Raw genomic sequence first — 12,921 nt, forward strand, 5'->3', positions numbered from 1 at the left:
AGTGGACATGTATGCGTCTACAATTTACGTCAAAAGTTAATTCGGGTCGATTCACAAACAAACATGACATGGTGGTGGTCGAAGAATTTCCGACGATTCAGGATTAGATAAAACACTCTATGTGGCTAACTGAATGTTCTACAAATGTCCACTCTGCAAACACAGATGATGAGACCTTGTCCTGGACATAATTTAGATCATATGAATCATCAGTTTAACTATCGTTTGAATTATCACAAGAGGACATCATAAAAATGCGTTACAATAGGCGGATTGATAATTTGCGCCGGACTGGGACTCCTGCCTAAGCCGTCTGATTAACTAAGGAGATGCGGTGGCTACTGCATCACCCGGACACACACAGTGGTCATCGCAGCTATGTGGACGACCCTTGCACGCCTCCCGTCAGACCAAAATTCTCAACTTATCCACACATTACTGACGTAGTGCCTCTTGACCATTGTCCTCATTACTCGCGGCATTTCACCGATTCCCATAAGAGTTCAAAGGCGGTGTACATCCACACTGAAATAATCAGTTGTTCGCCTTCGCTTTAATTATATATTATGTATGAGGTGTCTGTTATTTCGAACATGTCCAAAAGAACATACAGCACATATAAAAGTTGTTGGGAAATTACCGTTAAAAACGTCTAGGACTTGTAGAAGGCGGTGAGTACATCATATTTTGAACATCAACCAACGTCCGGAAAACTACCATTTCCTTTCTACGATGGTTTCAGTTCAGATGTGTGAAGTGTCCGCGTCTCCTGAGGGACAGAGAAAAGCCTCAGATTTGCTTGTCCTGGTATGCAACAGGGTAGACACGGTGACATGTACTACTTCTTGTGCAGTCGTGTGCAAAGTTTAATTCATGAGACTCCTTTAGAGCCAGTGGAAAGTCTGCTGGCACGAGTTCTGGCCGCTGCACTAGAAATCGAAAAGACGCAAGGTGGGATGGAGAGCGTGTACAATGTTTGTAACAACGTTAGTGGTAGCCACATCGAGCCGCTGTTGTAATGTATCATTACTGTTCTGTATGTACTATATTATGGGTTCTTTTTTGTTTTGGAATAATGTAAAACGTAATGTTCAAGTGTTAATACAAAAAATGTGCTTAAGTGATAAATGGATGCTTCTTTATATTTCTTTGCGGATTGTTATCTGATAATTTACTACGTCACGTCTAATTCAGTTCCTCATGCAGAAATGGACACGTTAAACATCTGAATTGAAACTGCCGTAGAACGGAAATAGTACGTTTCCGGACATGCGTTGCTCTTTAAAATATTATGTACTCACTCCCCTCTACAAGTCCTAGAAGTTTTTAGCGGGATTAGTTCAGTTTGCTAACCACCGCGTCATTTCCCTCGGTGATAAGCCACAACGCCGTCTCACTTCCTTCTCAACTACTGCTTCCTCTTCATGTCCTTCGACTCTTGTAACTGCTGTTCGGTTTCTGTACATGTAGTAAATAACATTTCGCTCCCTGTATTTAGCTCCTGCTACGTTTAAAATTTCAGAGAATGTAGTTGACATTGCCAAGACGCCACAGTAGTCTTCAGATACTGGAGCCAGTTTTGGCGAAATACTACATCCTTTTCTAAACGTCGCCACATGTTGCTTGGAGACACTGTTCGTTCATTACAACTGGTATACGTGACCCTCTGGGTTCACTCGAAGTCCTTTTCAGTGCTACCCATTACCGTGTAGAGTAACTAGAATGGATGAGATAGTCAAGGAACACTCTTCACAAACTCTTCTTGCTCTCTTCAACAGTTTGCCAGTTCTTTTGTGTAGTGACCTGAAGTGCTCTATAACAGTTCAATATCTGAAGCTTCGTGAAGGAGCACTTCTTTCTCAGATGGCAGAGTAGCACTCTTTGCTCCACCAGGGAAAACACTGCAGTTGTAACACAGTGGTGTGGATACGGAAATGATATTTATAGACATAGTGTTCAAACACAGACAACGGCCTGCACAGCGTCCAGTTATCATGGCTGAGCTCCCACAACTGCGGCATCCTTTGCATTCTTACTCAATCTTATAGGTGTATCCAGACCACAAAATGCTCACTGGAATATAAATCGATGATAACTTGCCATTGAGCAGTGTCAACGAGCGTGGGAGAGTATGTTGAGAGATCTTTGCTCGATATCGACGCCGTGCATTACCAAATGTTCAGAAGAAATTAAATTTATGAAGGCGCGACGCTCTGAACAGCTCTAACCCCTAAGGCAGAGGATGGTGAATCCGCAAAATATAATATGAGCGTTGAAATCTCCACAATGAAAGAATGGATTTAAGTTCAATTGACGGCTTCTTCACCTGCAGTATTATTTAGGAGCATGTACGGGATACACACAGTAGCCCCATATTTCAAAAGCGAGTGCGTGAAAGTTGTTGGCGAGGTTGAGATGGATTAGTGGCATTCGTCATTGATGGGTACGGGAAATCATTTTTAATCCTTTCAACGATGTAATCCCTTATGTGGAAAATGAAGCCGCTTAACAAAGGGATATCGGATACTTTGACAAGTACAAAATTGTTGAAGTTTTCGAAGACACTTGTTGACGTATTTTTTATCCCCTTCTGTCTAGAGATCTTCGGCCGAGTTTCGTTTAACATTTCTTAACTTTTTTAACGTTTAAAAAGTTCTACTGAAGATGTTTTATATGTCTCCATAGTAGGCCAAACGCTACGTTCTTTTTTCTGTGCTACACGTTTTCTTTCCTCCACATGAATACTGACTCCACGTAATGTGCCATTGGGGTATGGAACATGAGATATGCACGTTTTTCTTCCCTTCTATATTGAAAGCATGCGGCAGCTGAAGGTTTCGAATGGTGATTTTTTTCTTTTTTTACTATAGCAAATAAACGTGTGCTGTACTGCCTGATCGTCCAGTATTTCATAAGTTTACATTCCTTATTTTCCATGCATGCCTCATGTCATATTTATACACAATACACGATCATTCAAAAATCTGAAGACGTTTTGACAATTTCATTATTTAGTTTAATACACCTCTCATCATTAATGTACAGTTTGAGCCAAGAAGCATGTCAGACGTACAGTATTTTGTGAAATTTATTTAGGATATGTATGAAATGCAAAGAATATCTTAAAAAACTAAAATCAATAACGTAATTTTTCTCATTGTCTCGGAACAAATGGATCTCTGTTGTTAGACCACAATCCTGCGTTTTTCGTGTTATAGCACGATACTGGACTGAAGATCACGTATATTTGCAGGATAAATCAACATCTAGTCGGCTATCTCAAACAGAGTGACTTCTCCATGCCAACCAGCATGGATTCCGGAAAATTGGTCTTGCGAAACCTAACTCGAACGTTTCTTAGATGACAACCTGAAAGCCAGGTAGAGGTATTTACTGATTTCGGAAAGCATTTGACAGAGTACTGCATCAATGCCTATTACTGAAAGTACGACAGTGTAGGGTATCAAGCTAAATTTGTGACTGGATTAAGGATCACTTGTTAGGTAGGACGCAGCATGTTAATTTGGATAGAGAGTCAACAACAGACGTAGAAATAATTTCGGGTATGCCACAAGGAAGTGTGTTGAGACCTTAGGTCTTTATGTTGTATGTTAATGACCTTGAAATCAATATTAATAGTAGCCCTAGATCTTTCACAGATGACACAGTTGTCTATAGTGAAGTAGTGTTTGGAAAAATTGAACAAATATTCAGCGAAATCATAAGATGATTTCAAAGTGGGGCAAAGATTGGTAACTTGCAAGAAATGTTTAGAAACTGTAAGATGTCATGGTCTCCTGACCTTCATTGCTTGCATATTCCACACTCACAATCATATTCCACACATCAAAACGCTTCATTCGAACCCAAACTCGATAAGATAAAGTCATTGTATGAATTCATGTAAGCGATATGCAAATAACTAGTAAATCGCAAGTGCGCACCAAGATTGAAATACTCGAGGCTGGCGTACACACACACATTCAAGACATGATGGTCGCAGGGGCTTTTAGTTCGGGAGAGGCAGACCATGTGCTGGGAGGCCAGTCCCTTCAGAGAACGAGTCAGCCTATCTACGTCGGATGGTGACCACCCATAGTGCAGACAACGTTTGCCCGAGTGAAAGGAAGAATGACCCCATGTTCCGCTTAAAAGCAAATTCCACTACATTGTGTGGGAGCGCCCAGCCTACGCATTCTTTACAAACATAGCACGCAGTTTCAGAGGGTTTCACAGGGAGACAGCAAACCCCAAACGCCGATGCTACAGATTTCCGGATTGGTTGCCTTAAACAAAACTGCATTCTCCCGTTTTTGAAGAGCAATGCTGATTGGCAGATGATATTCCTGACGCCTTGAGCTGAAGGAGTAATGGAAGAGACTGAAAGATATACCCCTACACGTCTGCTGTGGAGAGTGGCCGTTCCGTTGTCGCTCTTGGAGCGAGAACACGTAACAAGAGCGTATGCGCTCGTACATGTACTCAAAGTGCGAGGAACAAGTCTCTCCTCAGTACTTCACTGGGAGAGCACCTCTGTCGAGAGCGAATTGGAGTGCGACTCTATATTGAGTCCTTGTAATTAAGCATTGTTCACAGTGTTGGCCGCCACACTTATTGTGCGGTGTGAACAAAAAGAGTTATAGTTAAACGCCTGTGAGCGAATTTTTGAGTGGCATCGTGGTGGACTGGTTATCTGACTGGTGTTCCACGCCAATAGTTAGACTAGGGGCGAATAGGAGTCCTTGACTTCATCAAGGCATAGGGAGAGTTTGATTGGAGATGGTCAATCCAGATAGAACGAGAGTTATCTTATTTGTCAGCAGCGAGCAGCGCAGACAGCAGTCATCGCAGCTTATGGTATTGTGTGCTACAGCTCGTGTGAGCCCCATATTTTGTCCACAACAGTACAGTTCACTGCATTTCACATGGGACAGCCTCGACCATACCTAGCAACATTCTAACAGATAATTATTCAAGTTGAAGAGGCACGGCTCTCAGCCATTCTGCCAAGTCAATAACAATCTTAAACTTTGTATAGAAATTTCATTAGCGAATCCTATCCTTAAGAGGTAACTTCACATTCCGAATAGAAACCAGAAGTAACTTGTTCAGTTCATAACTAAAAGTGCTATTGTGATTTCTCAGAATTTTTTCAAAATAAATAATAATTTTCGTGAGTTTCATGTTTTTCTTACACTAACTAGCACTACTCCAGAACCCAAGTATCCCACTAGTTACGGAAGAAATTCTGTGAATTTGTGTGTCATTTCCTTCCAACAGATGACTCCAGAAGATATTTATTGCTGAAAGTTTTTCAGGCATTTCTCGTTAGAACGTTAGGAGCGTCTGTCTGACTTCTGCAGTAGTGTGGGGATGGAAATTGCATCTTGCGGGAGCCACAGGGTAAAGGGTACATCTCAGATTAATCTGTTGTGCAGAATGACAGAATATCACCCACACGCTCACAGAAAATGGCGACCCTACCAGGATAGGTAAAATACGTAAGCTACCAGGATAGGAAAGTGTCAGGATAGTTATGTACGGCAGGTCGTAGCGATAGCACTTTGAAGAACTTTCTTTCATGTATTAAATAGCTATTTGCAAAGATTGGGATCAGAATAAATACAGACAGTGAAGAAAGCAGAATTGTAGGGAAAAAGGCGTGTGTTATTGTGTTGGAAAGTTTTGCATTTTTTTACGATTTTTGTGTAGCTGTTAGGGCATAGGCTTTTCAGGTGATAGACAAAGACGCAGAGTGGTGCAGAGACGCAGTGTGACGCAGCATCATATAAGTTAGAATTAAGAAATAACATTTTTCTCCCTTTGCAAGCGCACAGGTGGAGATTAGAGACTGTAGCAGAGCGGACAGAACATTAGCCGAGAAGTCATGACGTTGTTGTTGTTGTTGGTTCAACCAACTGGTTAGTGGTCGTAGAGCTTTGTAGATAGGGTTGTGGTGTGTTGAAAGAATTTCCACGTTAATGGGAGCACAAGCCAAAAGGTTACATGAGAGGCAGCAAGTAGACAAGATGGGGGAGAATCAACCAGATAGACAGCGAGTAAACGAGCTTATTGAGAATAGGACAGAAGGTGAACCTGAGAGTAGGACAGACGGTGACTCAGAGAATAGGACAGTCGGGGAGCTGCAGAATGAGCAGGCTCAGTTAGACTGGGATAAAAATGAGGCAGATCGGACAGATGGGAATCGAAGGGACGAGAACATGGAATATCCAGAATATGAAATTCCAGGTAGGGCACATTCTGAACCAGAAATAGACAGGCCACGTAGGAAATGGCAAAGATTAGAAGCGAAATGAGCACAGGAAACGCGTTTGTTTGCCGCATATTCAGGGACAGAATACGCGTCAATACAGTCAATGAACCGGCAGTTAGCTAACGTTCAAAGAGCAGTAGACAGTGAGGAAGAGGGGGAACATTTAGAATACGTCGAACCTATCGTACACATTCCAAATAAGCCCCATCAACAGAGACAGGATTTTGCGGAGTTACGAGCGCCACGAAAAGGTTCCGTAACAGACGCAACTGTACCTGTAAACACAAGACATACACAACATACAGGGCAGAATGCGGAGTTTTTTGTGCCACGTAATGGTTCAATGACAAACGCAACTAGTCCTCAACACAGACAGCACGGGTTATTGCAGTTATCAAACTTAGAAACGCCACAGCAAAGCCCAGTAAACGACGTAACTGACCGAGTAGAAAGCAATAGATCGAGAATACATAGTTCAGCAGAAGGTAGTGTTACAGGACAGGACGCGATCATGGAGATGTTACAAAATATGAAAGCTAGTATGACGAAACAGAATCAGGAATTGAAACAGGATAATCAGGCTATTAAGACACAGATCCAACAGGGTAATCAGGCTATTAAGACACAGATCCAACAGGTTAAAATCCAGATGGAAGAAGGGTTCGCCAGAATTGACAGTCAGATCACTCAGATAAACAAAGACGCGAAAGAATCTAGAGAAAGAATTCAGGTACTAACACAAGGTCAGCAGCAATTACGCACTGACGTGGACAAGGTCCAATTGGACATCGTAAACGTTGATTAAAAAGTGGAACGTTTTACAAAAGAAACCACTCGAACAGCAATACAAATTTCGGAAGAACAAGCAATTCAAAGCAAGGTCGCAAAGATTGCACTGAAAAAAGATGATCAGCGGATCAGTAAAATAGAACTTAAAAACAAAGATCAGTTTGAAAAGCTTCGAACAGAGTTGATACAAATTATCGAAGAGAAGATCGAGACCGATTACACTTGTAGCGAAATAATTGACACGTCAAGCATTACTGCAGTACACGAACAAGCGCCGTCTAAGAAAGTTCAAGTAGAACCAAGGCTAGACGTAACACTCGCGAAGAAATCGAAACAGAAAACCACGATTAAAGTAATACATGACATGCCACAGGACCAGGCACAGTATCTAGAAAAACGGAACACATACATTCAGTCGATACCAATCGAAAGACAGGCAACTGAACCAGTAAATACAATGACACAACATAATAGCAGCACAGGTACTGTACCGCGAACGGCGAGAGTAGAAACACAAGAACATCACTTTTGTTCACCAATGATACGATATGACGCGGATATGAGTCAGGAAATTGAGAATAGGCAGACAGGCAGTAGATTACCAGAGAGTAAACACGACGACACAAGCAGTGGCAGATTATTTGAGTCCATGAATCAGCCACAAACCGGATTTATGAGTAGATATGATACAGACCACTTCCTTACAGTTAGAAAATTTCAACATTTCAAGGAAGAAGGCGGTAGCTTGCATGCACGCACATTCATCGACCAGTTTCAAGCAGGCTTACCAAACCACTGGAGCGTAGCTCACAAACTTGACTTCATTTGTGCACACATGTCATTGACAGTAGCAGAGGTGATGCAAAAGATCGCGGCTACCTGTACGTCTTACCTACAGTTCAGAACAGCATTTCTCGAAAGATATTGGTCCAAGGAGGCGCAAAACAAAATTAAATACGAGTTACTTCACATGACACCATATGAAAACTCAGGAGAGAAAAGCGTGGTAAAATTCTTTGACACAATGGACAAAAAGAATCAATGCCTAGACAAACCATACATTAACGGAGAGCTGATACGTCTATGTAGAATGAAATTACCGGTTAAGTATCAACAGGCGACAGTAGGAAAAAATGAAAATACCGAAGAATTCAAAGAGGTTTTAAGGGAACTTGAATTTGTGTTTAAAGAAGACGAGGTGAAAGAAAAAAGAAAGGAAAGGGACCAGAAAAAGGAGAGGACTAGGAAAGAATTTTCCAATAATAATAATCGTAAATTTCAGGCAATTTAACAGAAAAGGACAGTGGCACAATGGAGACAATTGGTATAGAAACGATAACCAGAATAAATGGTACCGAAATAAGAACGGTAATGGACACTCATACAGTGGCGTATATGGGTTTAGGAATCTAAATGCCAACGGTCAAGGGTACTTTGAAAGAGGTGACGATGTCAGAAACAGCAACTGGCGAGACCAGGGCGCGAATAATTACCGAGGAAGTTATGGTCCACAGAGACAGGAACAACACAGCAAAGAGAAACGAGATGTAGAAGTTAAGCCACCAAATACTGCAAAACGTAAAGATTGAATTGAAAAATTTGGAAGAGGTTAGGCAAACTAACGTCCACCCGATCTTACACTAACCACAAAATAAAGTTAAATTAGTAGATCAACAGAATAACACATAAATTAAAAGAAAAAGAGACACAATACATACTAACAATCTCTTGTAGTATCAAGTACATTACAGCATGCACACAAACAATAAATGGTACACAACAATTAAAAGAATGAAGTGGTAGGCTATAAAAATGGTAGATATATGCTTTAATTAAATTATCATATGAGAAATAAATAATAATTTTCTTCATTTTTATAAACATAGCATTTTATAGAGTCAAAATCTCTTGTTGTTTATATGAAACAAAACATTGTAAAAATTTTCTCTACACGAAAAATTGGACAGCGCCACCAACACCAATTACCAGCTCCCTTCACACCAGATGCTTCGAGATAGCGACGGAGAGGGTACAGACATGTTGAGAAAGCACTTAGGGCAATAACAACAAAATGAAGACCAACGCCACACTGGAAACGCAGGTTGCAACCAGGTTGGACTTCAGGAGGACAACACACAGCACGGACATTTCATATGTCACGACACTGCTACACAACGGAAGAGCGTGGGGATATTCATAATACGACGAGACGACAATGAAGGTACAAAAAACTACTAAGATCTACAAATTCATCAAGTAACATTTGGAAAGGCAGTCAGATCCTACAAATCCTATATCACTCCTACACTAAGATTCACATATTCCTAGCCCAAGAAGAACAGGAGAATGCAAGAAAGAAGAGAAGAACAGAAGATGCAAGATGAAGAAGGGCAGAAGACAGCAAGATACCTTTCTCTTCTATCCTACAAAGCAAATTGCTACAAACGTCTTTCCATGAACTTTGAGGCATGGCAACTACTACAACCACCTCTCCAAAAATAAACCTTGAATCGTCAAACAAATACAAGTGAACGGCAAACGGAATATTGAGTAGTACCAACCAACATTATCTAGAAATAGATTCAGCAAAATGAACAGTATTCCCCCTACCACATGATCAAATTGCCATACCAAACCAGGTGTGAAGTACCAAGACGTCACAGCACAATATTGGATGACAACCGTCGGTAGTCAACTACAATCATTGAACTGCCATACTGTCCCAAGTGTGACAGCAAAGGAGTATGAAGATATCACTGTTTATGCAGTAAACTACAGTCATCATCATCATCGGTTAAAAGTACCACCCGACGATGACAATGCCAACAGGTAAGACCCAGCATCGCATTCTAGAGTGTTTCTCTCATGATTTGTGACACTCATACAAATGAGTCGACTCCTTCCAGTACTTCAGTGGGGATCGTCGAGCAATGAAACTGACGTAGCACAAAACGAAAAGACTGATAAAATACAAATGTAGAGTTAAGAAAATGATATATTTGTAAGAATAATTATTTCCTTTTTCGTAAAAGTAATTATTTTATTATATATGTAAAGCCCATAATGTGATAGAGACCTTAAAATATTATGTAAGGAAAATTAATTAGTATAAGTAGATAATTTCAAAAATCCCTGTAAAGCCAAGTTAGTTTTTTTATACAAAAAAGGTTTTGATTAATTATAGGTTGAAAGAGGATAGAATAAAGAAAAAACCACTTTTTCACTCTTAAAACAGTGATACAGATAAAGCCTAAATAAATAAAACAAAGTCACACAACGCGAAGCTTAACTAAAGAAAAGTTATAACCACACTAAAACATGATACACTGTACACTGACGAGTTTAGAAAAATTAATATTTTAAAAACAATTTTTGGAAATAAAAAGAAAAACAGAGACACGTACTGGCAACAACAAATAATAACAACCTTTGTAAAGTCTATATTTGCCTAAAAACAAAACATAAATTGTAGAACTAAAAAATAGAAACAATAGCTATAAAGAATTCATCAGAAAATTTTTTTAAGAATCGCTGAGGAAAGTTTATTGGAAAATCTAAAAGAACAAGATTTGCCTGACTTTGTCAATGTTTTCCTTGGCATTGACAAACCCCAGACAAAAATTTTGTCAGAAGGAGGGAGGTATGTAATACGTCATGGTCTCCTGACCTTCACTGCTTACATATTCCACCCTCACAATCATATTCCACACATCAAGACGCTTCATTCGAACCCAAACTCGATAAGATAAAGTCATTGTATGAATTCATGTAAACGATATGCAAATAACTAGTAAATCGCAAGTGCGCACCAAGACTGAAATACTCGAGGCTGGTATACACACACATATTCAAGACACGATGGTCGCAGGGGCTTTTAGTTCGGGAGAGGCAGACCACATGCCGGAAGGGCAGTCCCTTCAGAGGACAGGTCAGCCTATCTACGTTGGATGGTGACCGCCTGCAGAGTGGACAACGTTTGCCCGAGTGAAAGGAAGAATGACCTCGTGTTCAGCTTAAAAGCAAATTCCGCTACATTGTGTGGGAGCGCCCAGCCCATGCATTCTTTACAAACATAGCATGCAGTTTCAAAGGGTTTCACAGGGAGATAGCAAACGCCAAACGCTGATGCTACAGATTTCTGGATTGGTTGCCTTAAACAAAACTTCATTCTCCCGTTTTAGAAGAGCAATGCTGATTGGCAGATCATATTCCTGACGCCTTGAGCTGAAGCAGTAATGGAAGAGACCGAAAGATATACCCCTTCATGTCTGGTGTGGAGAGTGGCCGTTCCGTTGTCGCTCTTGGAGCGAGAACACGTAACGAGAGCGTGTGCGCTCGTACATGTACTCAAAGTGCGAGGAACAAGTCTCTCCCCAGTACTTCACTGGGAGAGCACCTCTGTCGAGAGCAAATTGGAGTGCGACTCTATATTGAGTCCTTGTAATTAAGCATTGTTCACAGTGTTGGCCGCCACACTTATTGTGCGGTGTGAACGGAAAGAGTTATAGTTAAACGCCTGCGAGCGAATGTTTGAGTGGCATCGTGGTGGACTGGTTATCTGACTGGTGTACCACGCCAATAGTTAGACTAGGGGCGAATAGGAGTCCTTGACTTCATCAAGGCCTAGGGAGAGTTTGATTGGCGAAGGTCAATCCGGATAGAACGAGAGTTATCTTATTTGTCAGCAGCGAGCAGCGCAGGCAGCAGTCATTGCAGCTTACAGTATTGTGCGCTACAGCTCTTGTGAGCCCCATATTTCCTCCACAACAGTGTGCACTTCACTGCATTTCACATGTGACAGCCTCGACCATACCTAGCAACATTGTAATGGATAATTATTCAAGTTGAGTAGGCACGGCTCTCAGCCATTCTGCCAAGTCAATAACAATCTTAAACTTTGTATAGAAATTCCATTAGCGAATCCTATCCTTAAGAGGTAACGTCACATTCCGAAAAGTACCCGGATATAACTTGTTCAGTTCATAACTAAAAGTGCTATTGTGATTTCTCAGAATTTTTTCAAAATAAATAATAATTTTCGTTAGTTTCATGTTTTTCTTACACTAACTAGCACTACTCCAGCACCCAAATTTTGTGAATTTGTGTGTCATTCCCCTACAGCAGACGACTCCAGAAGATATTTATTGCTGAAAGTTTTTCAGGCATTTCTCTTTAGAACGTTAGGTGCGTCCGTCTGACTTATGTAGTAGTGTGGGGGTGGAAATTGTAACTTGCAGGAGCCACAGGGTTAAGGGTACATCTCAGATTAATCCGTTGCGCAGAATGACAGAATAGCACCCACATGCTCACAAAATATAAAACTGTGCAATTCAGAAAACGAAAAAACAGTATCCTCTCGCAACACTATCAACGAGTCACCACTGGAATCGATCATCACTTTCATATACACTATGTGATAAAAAGTATCCGGACACCTGGCTGAAAATGACTTACAAGTTTCTGGCGCACTCCATCGGTAATGCTGGAGGTCAATATGATGTTGGCCCACTCTTAGCCTTGTTGAGTTTCCACTCTCGCAGACGTACGTTCAGTCAGGTGCTGGAAGGTTTCTTGTGGAATAGCAGCCCGTTCTTCACGGAGTGCTGCACTGAGGAGATGTATCGATGTCGTTCGGTGAGGTCTGGCACGAAGTCGGGGTTCCAAAACATCCCAAAGATGTTCTAAAGGATTCAGGTCAGGAGTCTATATGCCAGTCCGTTACAGGGATGTCATTGTCGTGTAAACACTCTGCCACAGGCTGTCCATTATGAACAGGTGCTCGATCGTGTTGGAAGATGCAATCGCCATCCCCGAATTGCTCTTCAACAGTGGGAAGCAAGAAGGTGCTTAAAACATCA

At 41.2% G+C, this 12,921-nt stretch overlaps 1 protein-coding gene across 1 annotated transcript in view; it reads right to left on the reverse strand.

Annotated features, from left to right (window-relative positions):
* The window catches only part of LOC124556213, a 152,881-nt gene that overhangs the window by 35,047 nt on the left and 104,913 nt on the right, over positions 1 to 12,921 (reverse strand). The window lies entirely within an intron of this gene.

The sequence above is a fragment of the Schistocerca americana genome, chromosome X (assembly GCF_021461395.2).
Source record: "Schistocerca americana isolate TAMUIC-IGC-003095 chromosome X, iqSchAmer2.1, whole genome shotgun sequence".
NCBI lineage: Eukaryota > Metazoa > Arthropoda > Insecta > Orthoptera > Acrididae > Schistocerca > Schistocerca americana.